Source organism: Delphinapterus leucas, chromosome 1, assembly GCF_059928025.1.
Source record: "Delphinapterus leucas isolate spDelLeu-1000000601 "Yukka" chromosome 1, BTC_Dleu_Yukka2, whole genome shotgun sequence".
In the NCBI taxonomy this organism is placed as follows: Eukaryota; Metazoa; Chordata; class Mammalia; order Artiodactyla; family Monodontidae; genus Delphinapterus; species Delphinapterus leucas.
In genome coordinates, this window is record NC_143129.1 from 169,103,264 (window position 1) to 169,119,566 (window position 16,303).

The window sequence follows — 16,303 nt, forward strand, 5'->3', positions numbered from 1 at the left end:
TGCAGACAGGCAAGTGTGGGAACCACTGTGCTAGCATATCATCCTGTTTCAATTTTCTATATAAGGCCAGTAAAGAAATGGGGCTTGGTTACTTCAAGGAGCAGGCCCAAACCCTCAGCCCCAAATACTCAAGTCCAAGTACTCAGCTTCAGAACCTAGTCCCAAACACCCAGATCCAAGGTTTTACATATATCGACTCATTTAATCCTTACCACAATCTTCTTTTTTTTTTTAATATTTATTTTTTTATTTAGGCTGTGCCAGGTCTTAGTTGCAGCACGCGGGATCTTCGTTGCAGCGTGCGAACTCTTAGTTGCGGCATGCATGTGGGACTTAGTTCCCCGACTAGGGATTGAAGCGGGGCCGCCTGCATTGGGAGCGCAGAGTCTTACCCACTGGACCACCAGGGAAGTCCCTTTACCACAATCTTCTTAGGTGTTATTAGGATCCTCATTTTACAGAAAAGAAATCAAGGCAGAGAGAGGTCAAATCACTTCCCCGAGGTAAACAGCTGGCAAGTGACAGGCCAGGATTCAAACCCAGTCAGCCTCACTAGGACAGTGCCTGGCACCCAGAGGGGACTCTATAAGTGACTGTCCAATCAAGGAACTTAATTTTAATCTCCTTCTGCCTCACCCATCGAACCCCATTCAACTGAGCAACCAGGCAGCCTGGAGATTCTATTTTCTAATTATTTCTTTAGTCTGTTCACGCGTCTCCACCCACATGGCCCCCCTCTCAGCATCTAGCTCACTACCCTCAGGCCTGGAGGGCAACTACAAGGTCCTTCTAATGGGTCTACCTGTGTCCACTCTTGCCCCCCTGTGTTCACTCTTGTCTATTCTCCACATAGAGTCAGGAAGATCTGAAAACAAAGTAGATCAAGTGACATCCGCCCCAACCCCCTCAAAACCAACGGTGGCTGCCTACCGCACTTAGCATAAAATTCTACTTCCTGGGCTTTCCTGGTGGCACAGTGGTAAAGAATCTGCCTGCCAGTGCAGGGTACATGGGTTCGAGCCCTGGCCCGGGAAGATCCCACATGCCGCGGAGCAACTAAGCCCGTGTGTCACAACTACTGAGTCTGTGCTCTAGAGCCCGCGAGCCACAGCTGCTGAAGCCCGCGTGCCACAACTGCTGAAGCCTGCGTGCCTAGAGCCCGTGCTCTGCAACAAGAGAAGCCATCGCAATGAGAAACCCACGCACCACAATGAAGAGTAGCCCCCGCTCGCCGCAACTAAAAGAAAGCCCGCGTGCAGCAACAAGGACCCAACAGAGCCAAAAATAAAATAAATAAATAAATTTATTTTTAAAAAAAATTCTACTTCCTTACTTTGGCCTTCAAGGTCTTTAATAACCTGCTTCCCTAAATCTCCAGAGTCTTATCTCACCTTCCTTCCCCTCCCCCAACTCTTTTCCAGCCATACTGGCCTCTTTTCCCTTCCCAGAACCCTCCAAGAGCCTGCCAAGTTCAGTGCCTGTCCACAAGCTCTTTCCTCTGCTTGGAACACTCTTGTTGCTTCAGGAGTCAGCTGGAATGTAACTTCTCCAGAGACCTGAGCCCCCAGTCTAAATTAAACACTCCGTTATTCCAGCAGCCTGTACCTTATGTTCCTAGAATTGATCACGGTTGTAATAACAGCACGATTGGTATAAGCATTTTGTTACTGTCAGACCTGCTCACTAGACTTGAGCTCTCTGAGCACAAGCACAGGACTCATCGTTATTTGCCGCCAGCACCCAGCTCAGCGCCTGGCACACAAGAGGCGTCCAATAGCTTTGGTTGAGTGGGTGGACAGATAGGTGGACAGCTGGACGGACAGACGGATGGGTGGACGAGTGACTGAGTGAACAAATATATTTTAAAACTTATAAAACTATTCACCTGCCTGTATTTCTCAGGTCAGCTATAAAGTGCGCGATTCACAGGGGTGTTATTTTCATCCTTCTAGAGGCCCCACCCACCAGCCCTTCAAGGCCTTTCTCAGGCCAGGCCACTGGGCGGGGCTTCCGGGGGCCGGGTGATTGACGTCACGGGAGGCGTGCCCGGAGTCAGCCTCTGCTCTCTGATTGGCGGGCGCCACGACAGGCTGCACTCACAGCCACTGCTGTCGGAGTAGATGCAGTGGGACCCAAGGCGAGGGAACGCAGCAAGGCGTGCCCGTGGACCTCGGCGAGGCCGTCCGCAGCCGCGCCAGCCTCAGCTCATCGGAGTACCCTGAGGTCGCGTTCACGTAGAGCCGAGCGTTTGGCCAGGTTCTCGCCATCCTGCAGGGAGATGTGACAGCGGAAGGGGCCCGCGCTGTGGCTGGACGGCTGCTCGCAGCGGGCGGGGCAGAGAGCCAGTGACCAAACCTCGACGCGCTCACTGAAGCGCGGCTATTTCGGGCCGCTGACCTCAGCGAGGAAAGTCCCAGAAACACAGCCCCACACTCCCCCCTCACACCTCTGGACACGCTTCACCTCTTCCCCCCACCCCAAACTCAGACCCCAAAGAGCTGGACAAGGAGTAGCACTGGACTCCTACCTCCTTCAGACCCCATGCCAGCCCCGCAGGAGATGCTGTTCCCATTCTACAGAGGCACAAACTGGGGTTTCTGGATGGATGCTCTTTACCTAAGGTCACATGTGAGATAGTGGCCAAGCCAGGGCAAACTTCAAAGCCCAACCTCTTTCTTCTACCCCTCAGCTTGGTGTCTCTTGCCTACCTGCCCTGCTACCAGGCCCATCCTGCTGGAAGCATCATAAAGTCCTGATGGTCCCATGGCTCCTGTTCCACACAGCTGGATCCCACCCCCACTGGGGCCTCAGCAGCTGTGTCTGGGCAGCACATGGGGGTCACAGATCCTGGGTTGGGCAGGCACCAGGTAGGAGAGGGCATAGCTTCCCCAGGTATCCAGGTGGCCTCCCTCCCTTCACTCAGGTGTCTCCACCTCATCCAAGGGCCTTCCCTTGCTGCCCATCTAAATACTACTTCCTACTTGCCTTCTGTCCTTTTATCTGCTTTATTATTTTTTTCTTGGCACTACCAAACGACAGGTAATTATTTGCTTGGCCTCCATCTCTGCTGAGGAGCCGGATCTCATCACCTCTGCTCCCTCTACTATCTGTGGCCTTTGCCGAGCCATTCCCCAAGGGACCCTGCCTCTCCTGCCTCCTCCTATTGTCCTCTCTCCCTTCTTCCTCCCACAAATGTTTATCCATGCCTACTCTGTGTCACTGAATAAGCTCAGTGCTGGTCCTTGCAAAGGGAGAGACTGACAAGGAAACCACGTTATAATTCATTCACCCATCCCCAATCCTATTGCCTTCCCCTGTTCTGCCCTCAGCGGTGCAGTCTGCTCTCCACACTGCAGCTTGAGCCAGCCTGATAAAAGGGAGGTCAGAACATGTCACTCTTATGCTCAACCCCCTCCCATGGCTCCCTAGCCCAGAGGAAAAACCAGTGTCCTTGCTGTGACCTGCAAGGCCTGCATGAGCTACCTCACCGCCTCCCACTCTCCCCTCTGAGAGCTCTATTCTGGCTGCACGGGCTGCCTTGCTGTTTTTCAACCTGCCAAGCATGCTTCTGCCTCAAGCCTTTGCATTTGCCCTTGGTGCTGCTAGGAATGTCTTCCCCAGGTATCCAGGTGGCCTCCCTCTCTTCACTCAGATGTCTCCACCTCATCCAAGGGCTTCCCTCACTGCCCATCTAAATACAACTTCCTACTTGCCTTCTGTCTTTTTATCTGCTTTATTATCTTTTTCTTGGCCCTACCAAATGACAGGTATTGCTTATTGTGTGTTCCCCTACAGGAGTATAAGTCCCATGAAATCTCCTACAGTTCCCCACCCCTCAGGAGAAAAAAAAAGGGGGGGAAAGAGAAAAGAATATCAGGAAACTATGAAGAAAGAAAAGACACCATTAACCATACTACTATAGATAATTATATTTAAAGCCTCAATAATTAAAACAACTTGCTTTGGTTGCAGGAAGAGACAAAGGAATGGGCTGGACTAGAATGTCCAGAAATAGACCCAACTGCACAGGAGGATTTAGTGTTTGATAAAGGTGTCATCTCAAAGTGGAGAATGGACTCTCTAGTAAATTGTTCTAGGACAACTAGGTAGCCTACTGGGGGGAAAATGAGATCTCTACCTCACATGGAACATTAGGATAAGCTCCAAAGATTTAAATGTTAAAAAATATTAAAATAAAATAAAAGCACTGGGACTTCCCTGGCGGCACAGTGGTTAAGAATCCACCTGCCGTTCCTTTCTAACCCCGGCTAGACAAGATGGCTCCCGCAAAGAAGGGTGGCGGGAAGAAGAAGGGCCGGTCCGCCATCAACGAGGTGGTGACCAGAGAATACACCATCAACATTCACAAGCGCATCCACGGAGTGGGTTTCAAGAAGGGTGCCCCTCGGGCACTCAAAGAAATACGGAAATTTGCCATGAAGGAGATGGGAACTCCAGATGTACGCATTGACACCAGGCTCAACAGAGCTGTCTGAACCAAAGGAATAAGGAATGTCCCATAACGCATCCGTGTGCGGTTGTCCAGAAAACGGAATGAAGATGAAGATTCACCAAACAAGCTCTATACGTTGGTTACCTATGTACCTGTCACCACTTTCAAAAATCTACAGACAGTTAATGTGGATGAGAACTAACTGCTGATTCTCCAACAAAGTTACAGAGCTGCCTTCGCAAAAAAAAGGATCCGCCTGCCAATGCAGGGGACATGAGTTCGGGTTCGAGCCCTGGTTCGGGAAGATCCCACATGTCGCGGAGCAACTAAGCCTGTGTGCCACTTTGTTGTCATAAATAAATAAATTTAAAATAAAAGCACTAAAGGAAAACGGGAGAGAATCTGTAATCTCATAGTAGGAAAAGTCTAACCATGACTCAAAAAGAGTCATTAGAAAAGATTGATAGGGACTTCCCTGGTGGCGCCGTGGTTAAGAATCTGCCTGCCAATGCAGGGGACATGGGTTTGAGCCCTGGTCAGAGAAGATCCCACATGCTGCGGAGCGACTAAGCCCTAGCGCCACAACTACTGAGCCTGCACTCTAGAGCCCACGCGCCACAGCTGCTGAGCCCACACGCCACAACTACTGAAGCCCGCGCACCTAGAGCCCATGCTCTGCGACAAGAGAAGCCACCACTACGAGAAGCCTGCGCACCGCAACGAAGAGCAGGTCCCGCTCGCCGCAGCTAGAGAAAGCCCACGCGCAGCAACGAAGACCCAACGCAGCCAAAAAGAAAGAAAACCTAAATACATAAATAAATAAAAAAGAAAAGATTGATAAAGTCAACTATATAAAATTAAAAACTGTTTCATGGAAAACTCATATAAATCAAGTCATAAGATGAATGACAAACTAAAGGAAAATATTTGCATCTCAGATCACAGATAAAGGGTCATCTCTCTAATTTATAAAGAATTCCCAGAAGTCCATTAAAAGGGCCAAGAATCTGTAGAAATAGGCATAAGATATGAACTGACAGTTTGCAGAAAAGTAAATACAAATGGCTTTTAAAGATATAGAAAGAAGATCAAACTCACTCGAAAGAAATGAAAATCAGGAAAACCACACTAGGATACCATTTCTTATCAGTCTGGCAAAAAATCCAAAAATTTAATAATATACTCTGTGGGCGTTTCTGTAAGGAAACCGTACTCTCACACCTGCAAATATAAATTGGTACAGGTCCCCAAAAGGACATTTTGGCAAAATCTATCAAAATTACAAATGAGTCCAGGTATTCTACATCTGGGAATTTATCCTTTGGATATACTTGCACAAGTGAGAAATGATGTATGGATACAGTTATTATCTGCAGCACTGTTTGCAATAGCAAAAGACTGGAAACAGGTCAACTGTCCATTAGTAAGTGTTAGGTTAGGTAGAGCACAGTCTATCCGTAAAATGGGATACTATGCAACTAAGAAAGAGAATAAGGGAGATCTGTGTGTCCAGATGGGGAAAGGATATCTGTAAGGGATATTAAGTTTAAAAAACAAAGTGCAGAGCAGCATATATGATATCCCACCTTTCGTAGGAAAAGGGGGGAGAATTATATACACAGTTGACCCTTGAACAATGCAGGGGTTAGGGGCTCTGAATCCCTGCACAGTGGAAAAACCCATGTACTGCTCTCTCTGCCTCATAAACAAAGGGCTTGATAAATGACTCACACAAGGGCAGGAACGGAAACAGTTTGGAGAGAATCAGGATTCAGACTCTAACTCTTTTGATTCCATAGATTGTGATCGCTAATCAAACACAAACTTTTCCCCACACAATTAAAGATCTGTAAAATGAAAATCCAGGTACTATATTTATTGGAAAAAAAAAAATCCCTGTATAAGTGGAACCACCTGTGTCGTTCAAGGGCCAACTATATATTCAAATTCCTGCTGAGGAGCAGGGCAACCAGTGATTAAGAGCCCAGGCTCAGAAACCAGACTGCCTGAGTACAAATACACATTCTAGTACCATACTGGGTTCAGTAGTGTCCCACCAAATGTCCACCTGGAACCTGTGAATGTGACCTTATTTGGAAATAGGTCTTTGCAGATGTAATCAAGGTAAGATGAGGTCATCCCTGATTAGGGTGGGCCCTACATCCAATATGACTGGTGTCCTTTTAAGAAGAAGAAAATTTGGACACAGCGACAGACACGCACATATGAAGACAGAGGCAGAGATTAGAGTGATGCATCTACAAGTCAAGGAATGACAAGGATTGCTGGCGACCACCTGAAAATAGGAAAGAGGCACGGAAATTCTCCCTATAGCCACCGGAAGGAATGAGCCTTTTTGACACCTCAGTTTTGGACTTTTAGCCTCCAGAACTGTGAGAGAATAAATTTCTGTTGTTTTAAGCTACCCAGTTTGTGATAATTTCTTATAGCAGCCCTAGAAGCTGTAGTAGGAATACAGCTACTTAGAAGCTGTGTAATCTTGGAAAAGTTATTTAGCCTCTCTGTGCTCCAGTTTTCTCATTGGTCCTGGAACCAATCCTCCACAGATACCAAGGGACAACTATCAATGAATCACTATATTCTTGGACAAGTAACTCAGCCTCCCTGGGCCTCAGTTTCCCCATCTGTAAAATAAGGACAGTGAGATTGACCTTACTGTGCATTTAGTGTGCTCAGTGACACAATACAATGGGCACCTCACATGCCTCATCTCAGTTCATCACGTTACAGATTTTATTAATATAGCCATTTTACAGATGAGGAGACAGGCTTAAGGAGTTGAAGCAGCTTGTTCAAGGTTACCCAGTCAGTAAATGGAGTAGTCAGGATTTGTCTAGAGGCCAATGTCAAGGTTATGGAGAGAAGGCAGTGTTAATCGGTTCAAGCAGACCCTGGGCCAAACCCCAGTTTTTCACTTATTCACTAGTTGTGTGACCTTGGGTGAGTCTCTGGAACTCTCTGGCCTCTATCCCTATTAACAGGAAGAATGACTCTACTTCACAGGGAGATAATGCAGGTAGAATGTCTAGAACAAGGCCTGGCACAGAGTAGGTGCTCAGTAAAGGGTGTCCCCTCCTCCCTTCCTTATCTCCCTGCTCTGGTAGGGATTTCAGGCCTGCGGGCTGACCTAGCTGTCTTAGAGACAATATTTGTGTTCCCTCCTCCCATACTGAAAAGGCCTGGGGGACTGCTGAGAGCACCCCTCCCTCCCAGGGTCACTCCATGCGCAGGGAGCCTCTGCCTGCTGGGGTCTAGGGGATAGTCGCCAGGCTGATGGAGAGCAGCCCAGTCGGAGAAGGGATATTCCGGCCCCAGGCCTGACACAGAAACCACAGCATTGTGCCACCTCATTGCGCAGTGTGTGTGTGGCTAGCGTGTGCACACAGGAGGCAGAAGGGCTGGTGCTCTGCAGGGGCGTGGCTGGCGCTCTGCCCTATGTTGAGTGAGCTGCCGGGCTACTACCTGCTGGAAGGTGAACACATTGTGTGGACGGCAGCTGGAGAAGTTGGCACAGTCCAGCTGCTGCTTGTCCAAGTGACAGCCCAGTGCGTCGCTAACGCTATGCATGGTGGAACAAATAGGAATTGTACCCTGAGGGCCTAAGCCACCCAAACTGGCCCACTTTCTTCCGCCCACCACCTGCTGACACCCTCTCACTGAGCACCCTGGCCCCCAAGGGCCTCAGGTCTCACAGGCTATGAAGCAGAGTAGCTCCTCCACCCCAACAGGGCTCCTATACTCTGGAAATAAGCAAGCCCTCCATAAAGCAGGAGGGACTGCAGGTAGACTGCAGAGACACCCTTGGAAGAAGGGTCTGTGCCCAGCAATTCTCCCCACTTCAACTGGGAGTCCCATTCTTGAGAAAGGGTTGCTGAGGAAAGGAAAGGAGTCCTGCCCAAAGGCAGAGGGATGGCCAAGTTAACCTGACCCTTATCTGGAAGCCCCAGAGCTCAGACGGGATGCTGCATCAGGACTGGCTTCTCCTTGGTGCCAATGACTTGGAGGCCACAGCGGATGTTGGCCCCCCCAGGCCATGGTCACGAGCATCACCTTGTAGCCCATACTGAAGGGCTGCTTATGGCTGAACTGGAGGCTGATGACCTGCCCTGAGGGGCAGGAGAGAGCATGGGACTTCCAGGGACCCCAGAATCCTTGGACTGCAGACTCGGGGCTGAACGGTGCTCTCTGGGCAGCCTCCAAGACCATATACCATCTCCACCACTATTTTCACTCACCTCTGAAATATCCCAGCCCACTCAGTGAGACTCCAGCCCCCTCTGAAGTACTCCTGTTGCCTCTGAAATAATCCAGCCTCCCCCAGAAGACTTCAACCTTCTCTACAACATTCCAGCTTCTCTCTGAAATACTCTAGATCCTCCTCACTCCCCATAATATTCTAGCACTTTCTGAAAAAACCCAGCCCTCAGTGAAATTCTGTAGTCCCTCACTATACAATATTCCAATCATCTCTGAAGTACTCCAGCCCCGGCTTTGAAACAGCACTCCACCGTTAAGCTGCACCTCGACTTTATCTTTTAATTTTATTTATTTATTTAGGCCGCACCACACAGCATGCAGAACTTCCCCAACCAGGGATCGAACCCGTGCCCCCTGGAATGGAAGCGCGGAGTCTTAACCACTGGACTGCCAGGGAAGTCCTGCAGCTCAACTTTAAATGTGTGCTCCAAGTTCAATACTCCAATCCCCCTGAAATATGCCAACACGTGTAATACTCCTCACCCCACTATAATACTCTAGCCCTCACTCCCATTATAGTCTCCACCCCCAGTGAAAATCCTCCAGCCCCTTCAGTAACACTCCAGTCTCACTCTGATAGCCCCAAACCTCTGTAATGCTCTGTCTGTCCACAAAGATGGACCCCCAGGCCTGCCTAGAACATACTGAGAGGTAGTACTTGCTCTGGCTCCTGCTGGTTCAGACGTCCTCCTGGACCTCAAATGGCTCCTGGACATCAGCATAGGGCAGCATCAACACCCCTGCTGGGAGGAGGCTGTGAGATGACTCCACCAGCTTCCTCACAGTCCTCCAGCCAAACAGAGTCCCCTTCTAGAAATCTTCCCCCCACCCCCCACCCACTAACAAAACATGATAGTAGTCCCCAAAGGTTGGCGGCGCCCAGGCCCTGTGGGACAGCACACCATTGACTTGCCAGGTCAACTTGTCAGGAACCCCCTGGCTGGGTCAGCTGCCCAGAGTAATCCCGCAGGCTCAGTCAGCTCTAGCATCCGGCCGGTTTCCCTCTTGTGCTGCTCTGAGACACCTGTCCTGTGGCTCCATGGATCTAAGATAAAAGGGCAGTTAGGCCAAGGCCAAGCTGTCTCTGTTCAAGGAACACAGTGACCCAGTAGGGCTTCTGAGTCACCAGGGAGTGGAGCTGGGCCCCTGGGGAGGGTTTGGGGGGCTACCTGCCCTTTTTAGTGCTTATTCAAGTGCCACCCACTGGGTCACCTTTATGTGAGGGTGAGTGTAGCCAGAACCTAGCAAGTCCCTGACCATGAGGTGGCTGCATGGAAGGTGATATTAATTATGGGTTAGCAAGTGGAAGGAGCTAGGTTCCAAGGCCAGCTCTGTTGTGTTACTTTAGGCCAATCACTTTTCCCCTCTGAGCTGCAGTCGCTTTACCTTTGAAACAGATAGTAATACTTTTCTTGCCTCTTACCAGTTTGCTTCAAAGCTCCAGTGAACTAGCAGTTAGAGAATGAATCTTGCATTTAACAAGTATTTATTGAGTGCCTACTATGTGCCAGGTCTGCGTCAGACATAGACATAAAGTATTTATTATTTCTCCCTGCATCAATCGGCTTATGTGCGTGCAGGGACTAGGGTATACAGTGATGGTGGGAGAGATTCTAAAACTCCTGATCAGACATCCCTCCCTGGCTCCTGACAGCCTTTTGTACACCTACTATGTACAAGGTACTTTCAAGGGCATCATATCCTTTACTCCTCATCCTGGGAGATAAATATTAAGTTCTGGTTTTACTGATGTGGAAATTAAAGCTTAGCGTTGTTAAGTCACGGCCCAAGAAAACATAGCTAGTAACTTATGGGGCTTAAATTTGGTCCATCCTACCTTTGACAAGGAAGAAGTCAGAGCAGCACCACACCCTGATGCCCTCCACGAGCCAGGTCTGTTCCTCGGGGTCCTGGCAGTGGGGCCTGAGCCAGTGCCATCTCTGTCCTCCAAGAGACCCCAGTCCCATAGAGGACAAGAGGACTAGACTCCAAGCCAGACATCTGGAGGTTGAATAGGCCTCATAGGGCATCCTGTCCCACCCTGTGCTTGTTCAGATCAGGAAACAGAGGTCCAGAGGTGGGCAGACCCTTATTCAAGGTCACACAGCCTGTCAGAGGCCCTGCCTCTTACCCAGGTAAAGACTTGCTGCTCATAAAAGACAGAACGTGCCAATCGCCCTCCAGCGGTGCTGACAAGAAGTGCTCGAGGGTCAGGGAAGGGAGAAAATACCACCTGCCTAGAAGGCTGAGCCTGGGCAAGAAAAGAGGAGAGAGAGGCTGCCAGCTGGGGAGACCTCTGGGCCAAGGGTTGGCAGTGGGACTTGTGTGCATTCCCATGGGGGCCCATCCCCTGCCCATACATGAGGCTAGTCCATGAGGATCTCCTCTGTTGCTCTCCCTGGTGATTCCTGAGACCAACCATTCTGCTGCTGAGCTATTCTGAGAACGTAGTTCTTCCTGCTTCTGAGCTGAAATTCTGCCGCCTGAGGCTGCACCCGCTGGTCAGAATTTTGCTGTCTGGGTCCCCAGAAGGAGTGTCATCCCAGAGCCTCGGGGGGTGGAAGTCGGGGGAGGGACTCTATCAGAGTTTTCACCTGTGGGCAATCTCCTATTTCTCCTTCAGAACCCACCAGATACCCTCTCTCCTGGGGAGTCATCCCTCTCCCCCAAGCAAAGTTCATTCCTTTCTTCATTCCTGTTTTCAACCAACAACTATCAAGCACCTACTAGGTGCCAGGCACTATCGATGTGCTGGGCAGACCTGGTGACCAAAGCCCTGCCCTAGTGGAGCCAAAAGCCTAGGCGGGAGGCAGAAAAACACATTGACTAATACACACCCTGATAGCTGTTTTTTTCCCCAAAACTATCTAGCCAAATTTTATACATTACATTTGGCGATGATGTCTCTTTGGTCTCCTTTAATAGAGAACAGTGACCCCATCCTGCCTTTTTTTTTTTAAAGACAACAACTGTTTTAAATGACCTAGTCAGTTGTCTTTCAGAATGTTCCACATTATAGGTGAGCATGAAGGTTCCCTCTAGTGTCATTTACCGTATTCCTCTAAACCCGGTGTCGCTTGTAACTGGAAGTTAGGTGGAGACCACAGGATAGCAAACTTTCTCTGTGAAGGGGCCAAAAGTAAATATTTTGGACTCTGCAGCTCATACAGTCCCTGTTGCAAGTACTCAGCACCGTCGTCGTAGCATGAAAGTAGCCATACACAGTATGCAAATGGAGCGCGGCTGTGTTTCAGTTACAACTTTATTCAAGGACATTGAAATTGGGATTTAACGTAATTTTCATATGTCAAGCAATATTATTCTTTCTTTGATTTTTTAGAACCATTTAAAAATGTAAAAACCGGGCTTCCCTGGTGGCGCAGTGGTTGGGAGTCCGCCTGCCGATGCAGGGGACACGGGTTCGTGCCCTGGTCCGGGAAGATCCCACATGCCGCGGAGCGGCTGGGCCCGTGAGCCATGGCCACTGAGCCTGCGCGCCCGGAGCCTGTGCTCCGCAACGGGAGAGGCCACAACAGTGAGGGGCCCACGTATTGTGAAAGAAAGAAAGAGAGAAAGAAAGAGAGAAAGAAAGAAAGAAAGAAAGAAAGAAAGAAAGAAAGAAAGAAAGAAAGAAAGAAAGAAAGAAAGAAAGAAAGAAAGAAAGAAAAAGAAAGAAGATACACCAGAGAGTTCCTTCTGTCTCTGCCATGTGAGGGCACATTGAGAAGGCGGCCATCTGCAAGCCAGGAAGAGAGCTCCCACAAGAAACCCACCCTGCCAGACCTTGATCTGGGACTGCTAACTTCCAGAACTGTAAGAAGTAAATGTTTGTTGTTTGAGCCACCCAGTCTATGGCTTTTGGTATGGCAGCCCAAGTGACTAACACATCATTGACAATTCTTGCCTAAATTGATTATCATCTACTTGAGGCTGCAAAATGGAGTTTTTCTAGTTCTCACATTCCCTCTAGTATATTAGCTGGCATTCTTCTACAAAGAAAAGCTTTCCTTCATCAAGTAGGAATGAACTGCAGCTCCTCCTAAAAAGACAGGATAAATGTTAAATTCTCTAAGGGAAGGTTTTTGGGTTTTTTTCTTTTTAATGGGAAATTCTAGAACCTGTTTGTATGCTGAGAGGATAATTCTTTGGAGAGGGAAAGACATGGTGCAGGAGAGGAGGTTACAGAAGGCGTGAAGTCCTAAAAAGGTGGGAGGATGTAGAGTGCAATTGGGGAAGGGGGAAAAAGGGTGGGAAAAGGGAGGGCAGAAGAAAGGGTGTGAACTGGTCATCTGGGCAGACATACGGGGCCAGCTTACTAAGAAATGCACCGGAGGGTTGCTGGGCCTGGTTAGCGTCCTTTGAATCTGGGAGCTGTAACTCCCGGCTGTCTGGCAGGTGGCTTTCTCCTCCTCACCCAGAGAAGGTGAATGGTTGGATTGCTGCAGGCCTGGGGCTTTCCAGGCAAGCACACCGGAGGGCGGCAAGGCAGGGCAGGGGCTTGGCAAAGGGGCACCATAACGACTGACCACAGAATCCAAGATAGTTGAAAACAGAAGTGAGAGCGGGAGAGTGATGGCTGGATGAGAAATGGGTGGGAGGTCTCAGCAGCTTGCTGGGCCTTGATTTTTGGTTTTGGTATCAGTTTTCAGAACTGATTTAAAGGAACACATGAGCGAGCGCAGGAGCTATGAGCACTAAGGATAGTGGGGGAGGCCCCTCCTGTGGCCTCTTTGCCCTGTGCCCATTGTCTCCTGTGTCATATGGGGGGCACGTGCCACATGGAGGGCAAGGACTGGACCTGACTCCTATTTGAGCCTCCACCACCCAGCCTGCCACAGACTAGTGACAGGGAAGGTTGAGTATGATTGAACGAATGAATGAATGATAGTGAACACTTATATGGCACTTACTATGTACCAAGCACTAGTCTAAGAGCTCATCGATTTCTCTCAAGACTTCTGTAAGGTAGAGACTCTCCATTTTACAGATGAAGAAACTGAAGCATGGAAAGGTAAAATAATTTGTCCAAAGTCACAGAGCTAGGAAGAGGCAGAGTTGGACTGCAAACCAGGCAGTGTGAGCCCACCGTCTGTGCTCCTAACCACCAGGTTATTCTGAATGGATGAATGAGAGTCATAGACTCGGCCTATCTCTGTCCTGGGTGAAGCCAGGTATATCTTGAGGTCAGAGCCCCGATCTGGTCAAGAGAGACCCCGAGACGATCAACAATGAACTGAGAAATAGTTCTAGATTGTGACAACTGCCATGAAGGAGACAAACTGGGTGCCAAGGGCAAGAGTAAAGGGACCTCCTTAGATGAGGTGGTCAGGGAAGGCTTCTCTGAAGAGGCAGCACTTCAGGTTAAGGATAGAAAGGAGCCAGTACTGTGAAAAGCCAAGGAAAGAGTGTCCTAGGAAGAGGGAACTGCATGTGAGAAGATCCTGAGGCAAAAAGTCAATGTAGTCTAGGAACTGAAAAGGATTTCAGTGCGGCTGAAAAGGAGGATGGCCCAAATGGACCTGAAGAGGTGGGCACGGGCCAGGTACGCAAGGCTTGGGAGGTCATGGCAAGGCATTTGGATTTTATTATTCTTCCTATTATTGAATTGTATTTTTGTTATTCCAAGCAAAATGGGAGGTAAGCCGTGAGAGAGTTTTAAGCAAGGAACTTATGTGGTCTGATTTGTATCTTAAAAGCAGAAGCAGGGCTTCCCTGGTGGCGCAGTGGTTGAGAGTCCGCCTGCCGATGCAGGGGACACGGGTTCGTGCCTCGCTCATCTTCCCGGAGCGGCTGGACCCGTGAGCCGTGGCCGCTGAGTCTGAGCGTCCGGAGCCTGTGCTCCGCAACGGGAGAGACCACAGCAGTGAGAGGCCCGCGTACCGCAAAAAAAAAAGCAGAAGCAGTTCTGTTCTGTTCATTTGCTTATTCATTGATTCTTGAATATTTTCATTCATTCGTTAATTCTTACATTCAGTCGTTTATTTTTTCATTGGGCTTTCATTTGTTTACCTATTAATTCCTTTGCTCCTTGATTGATCCATGCACTCCTGTACCCAGAGAACCTGCCTCTCTGTGCCAGACCCTGCCTCGGCTCCAGGGGCATTGCCAAGAGCCAGGTCTAGTCCTTGGCCTTGAGGAAAACATATCCCACACCGCACACCCCAGGAAAATGATGCTGAGTGCTCAGCTGGGGATAAGAAGCCAGCCCTTGAAGGATGACAGAGCCTGATAGATTGGGGGATCCCCAGGGATGGGACCAGTCTCTTTCATGTCTGTGCTCCCGAAGCCTGACACCCGACACGCAATGATAAATGTTTGTTTGTTAACTGAACAGGTGGGACAATAGCCAGCCAGGGAGTGCTTGATGGTGGAGGTGATGATGTCCAGCCAGGGTGACGCCACCCTTCCCAAGTCCCTGCACCTCCACCTCCTCCCCTGTGTCTTCCTCCCCCCATCCTTCCTCCCATTATCCTAAGAGAAAGCCATTCTTACCTGCACCCCACTGCTCTCTGCCACCCCGCAAGCATATTGAGACACACGTGAGCCCATGCGCGTACACAGACACACACAGGCATTCAAACGCATCCCTGCTCATACACAGAAGCACATGTGCCTGCATAATGTGCCCCAGTTGTTGATTCCAAAATTGCAGTCATCACGTTCATTGCCTCCAATCACACACTCACACACACACACACACCTGTTCTTACACACGCTCCCTGCCTCCCCACTATATCCCAACACACATACTTCTCCACCAAACAGCCCTCCCACACACATCTCTTCCTCCCCAGACAGGAGGGATTCTCCTGGTCCTGGCTGAAGGCTGAAGAAGTAATAGTGGTGGTGGTGGGGGGATTGAACCCCAGGTTGAGGGGAGGTCAGGGTCCTCCCTGACCTTGGAAAGGCTGGAACTGTGATAGAAGATGCTACTCAGTTTTTCTAAAACTTGGGTGTCGGGGGAGGCTTGACACCTCCCTGCTTCCTCAGTGTAGCCCAGTGACTGATCCTCTGAAAAGCAGTTTCCTAAGAGAAGGGTCTTCTGCTGCTCCCCACTGTCCTAGATCCCTGCCTCCACGGCGCTCAGTCCCCAAGGATGGCAAGGTGTGGTGACTGGATCCGAAGTGGCCCTGGTGACAGCAGTCTGAGGTCAACTGGCTGTGAGAATTTGGGTTAAGGTCTGTCCGCATCTTGTCCTCAGTTTTCTCAGCTACAGAAGGGGGGTGGGGCAGTGATAGAGAAAAGCCCCTCTTAACCTCAAATGCCATGATTTTAAAAGAGCAGGTGCTTCTGGGTGTTAGGAACCTGCCCCTTTGGAGGGGGTCTTGAGAAGGTTGTGCTGGGGGTTCAGGTCTGGGGACAGGAGCCAGGGTGCAGGGGGAGGCCTGGGAAAGCCGAGCCGCGGTAACCCGGGGGAAGGTGGGAAATGGGGGCGGGAGGGCCTGGGATTTGAGGGCCCCTCCCCGCTGCGGGCAGCTGGCTTGGGGCTGGGGCGTGACTGCAAGTTCTCCCCGTCGCCACCGCCACCGCGCCGCTGCGGCTGCAATAAGAGAAGTCCGAGGCTGCTTCCTC

At 49.8% G+C, this 16,303-nt stretch overlaps 1 pseudogene; it reads left to right on the forward strand.

Annotated features, from left to right (window-relative positions):
- The first annotated feature begins 4,130 nt into the window (after positions 1 to 4,130).
- On the forward strand, positions 4,131 to 4,720 carry LOC111163378 (large ribosomal subunit protein eL31 pseudogene; annotated as a pseudogene).
- Positions 4,721 to 16,303: the final 11,583 nt, after the last annotated feature.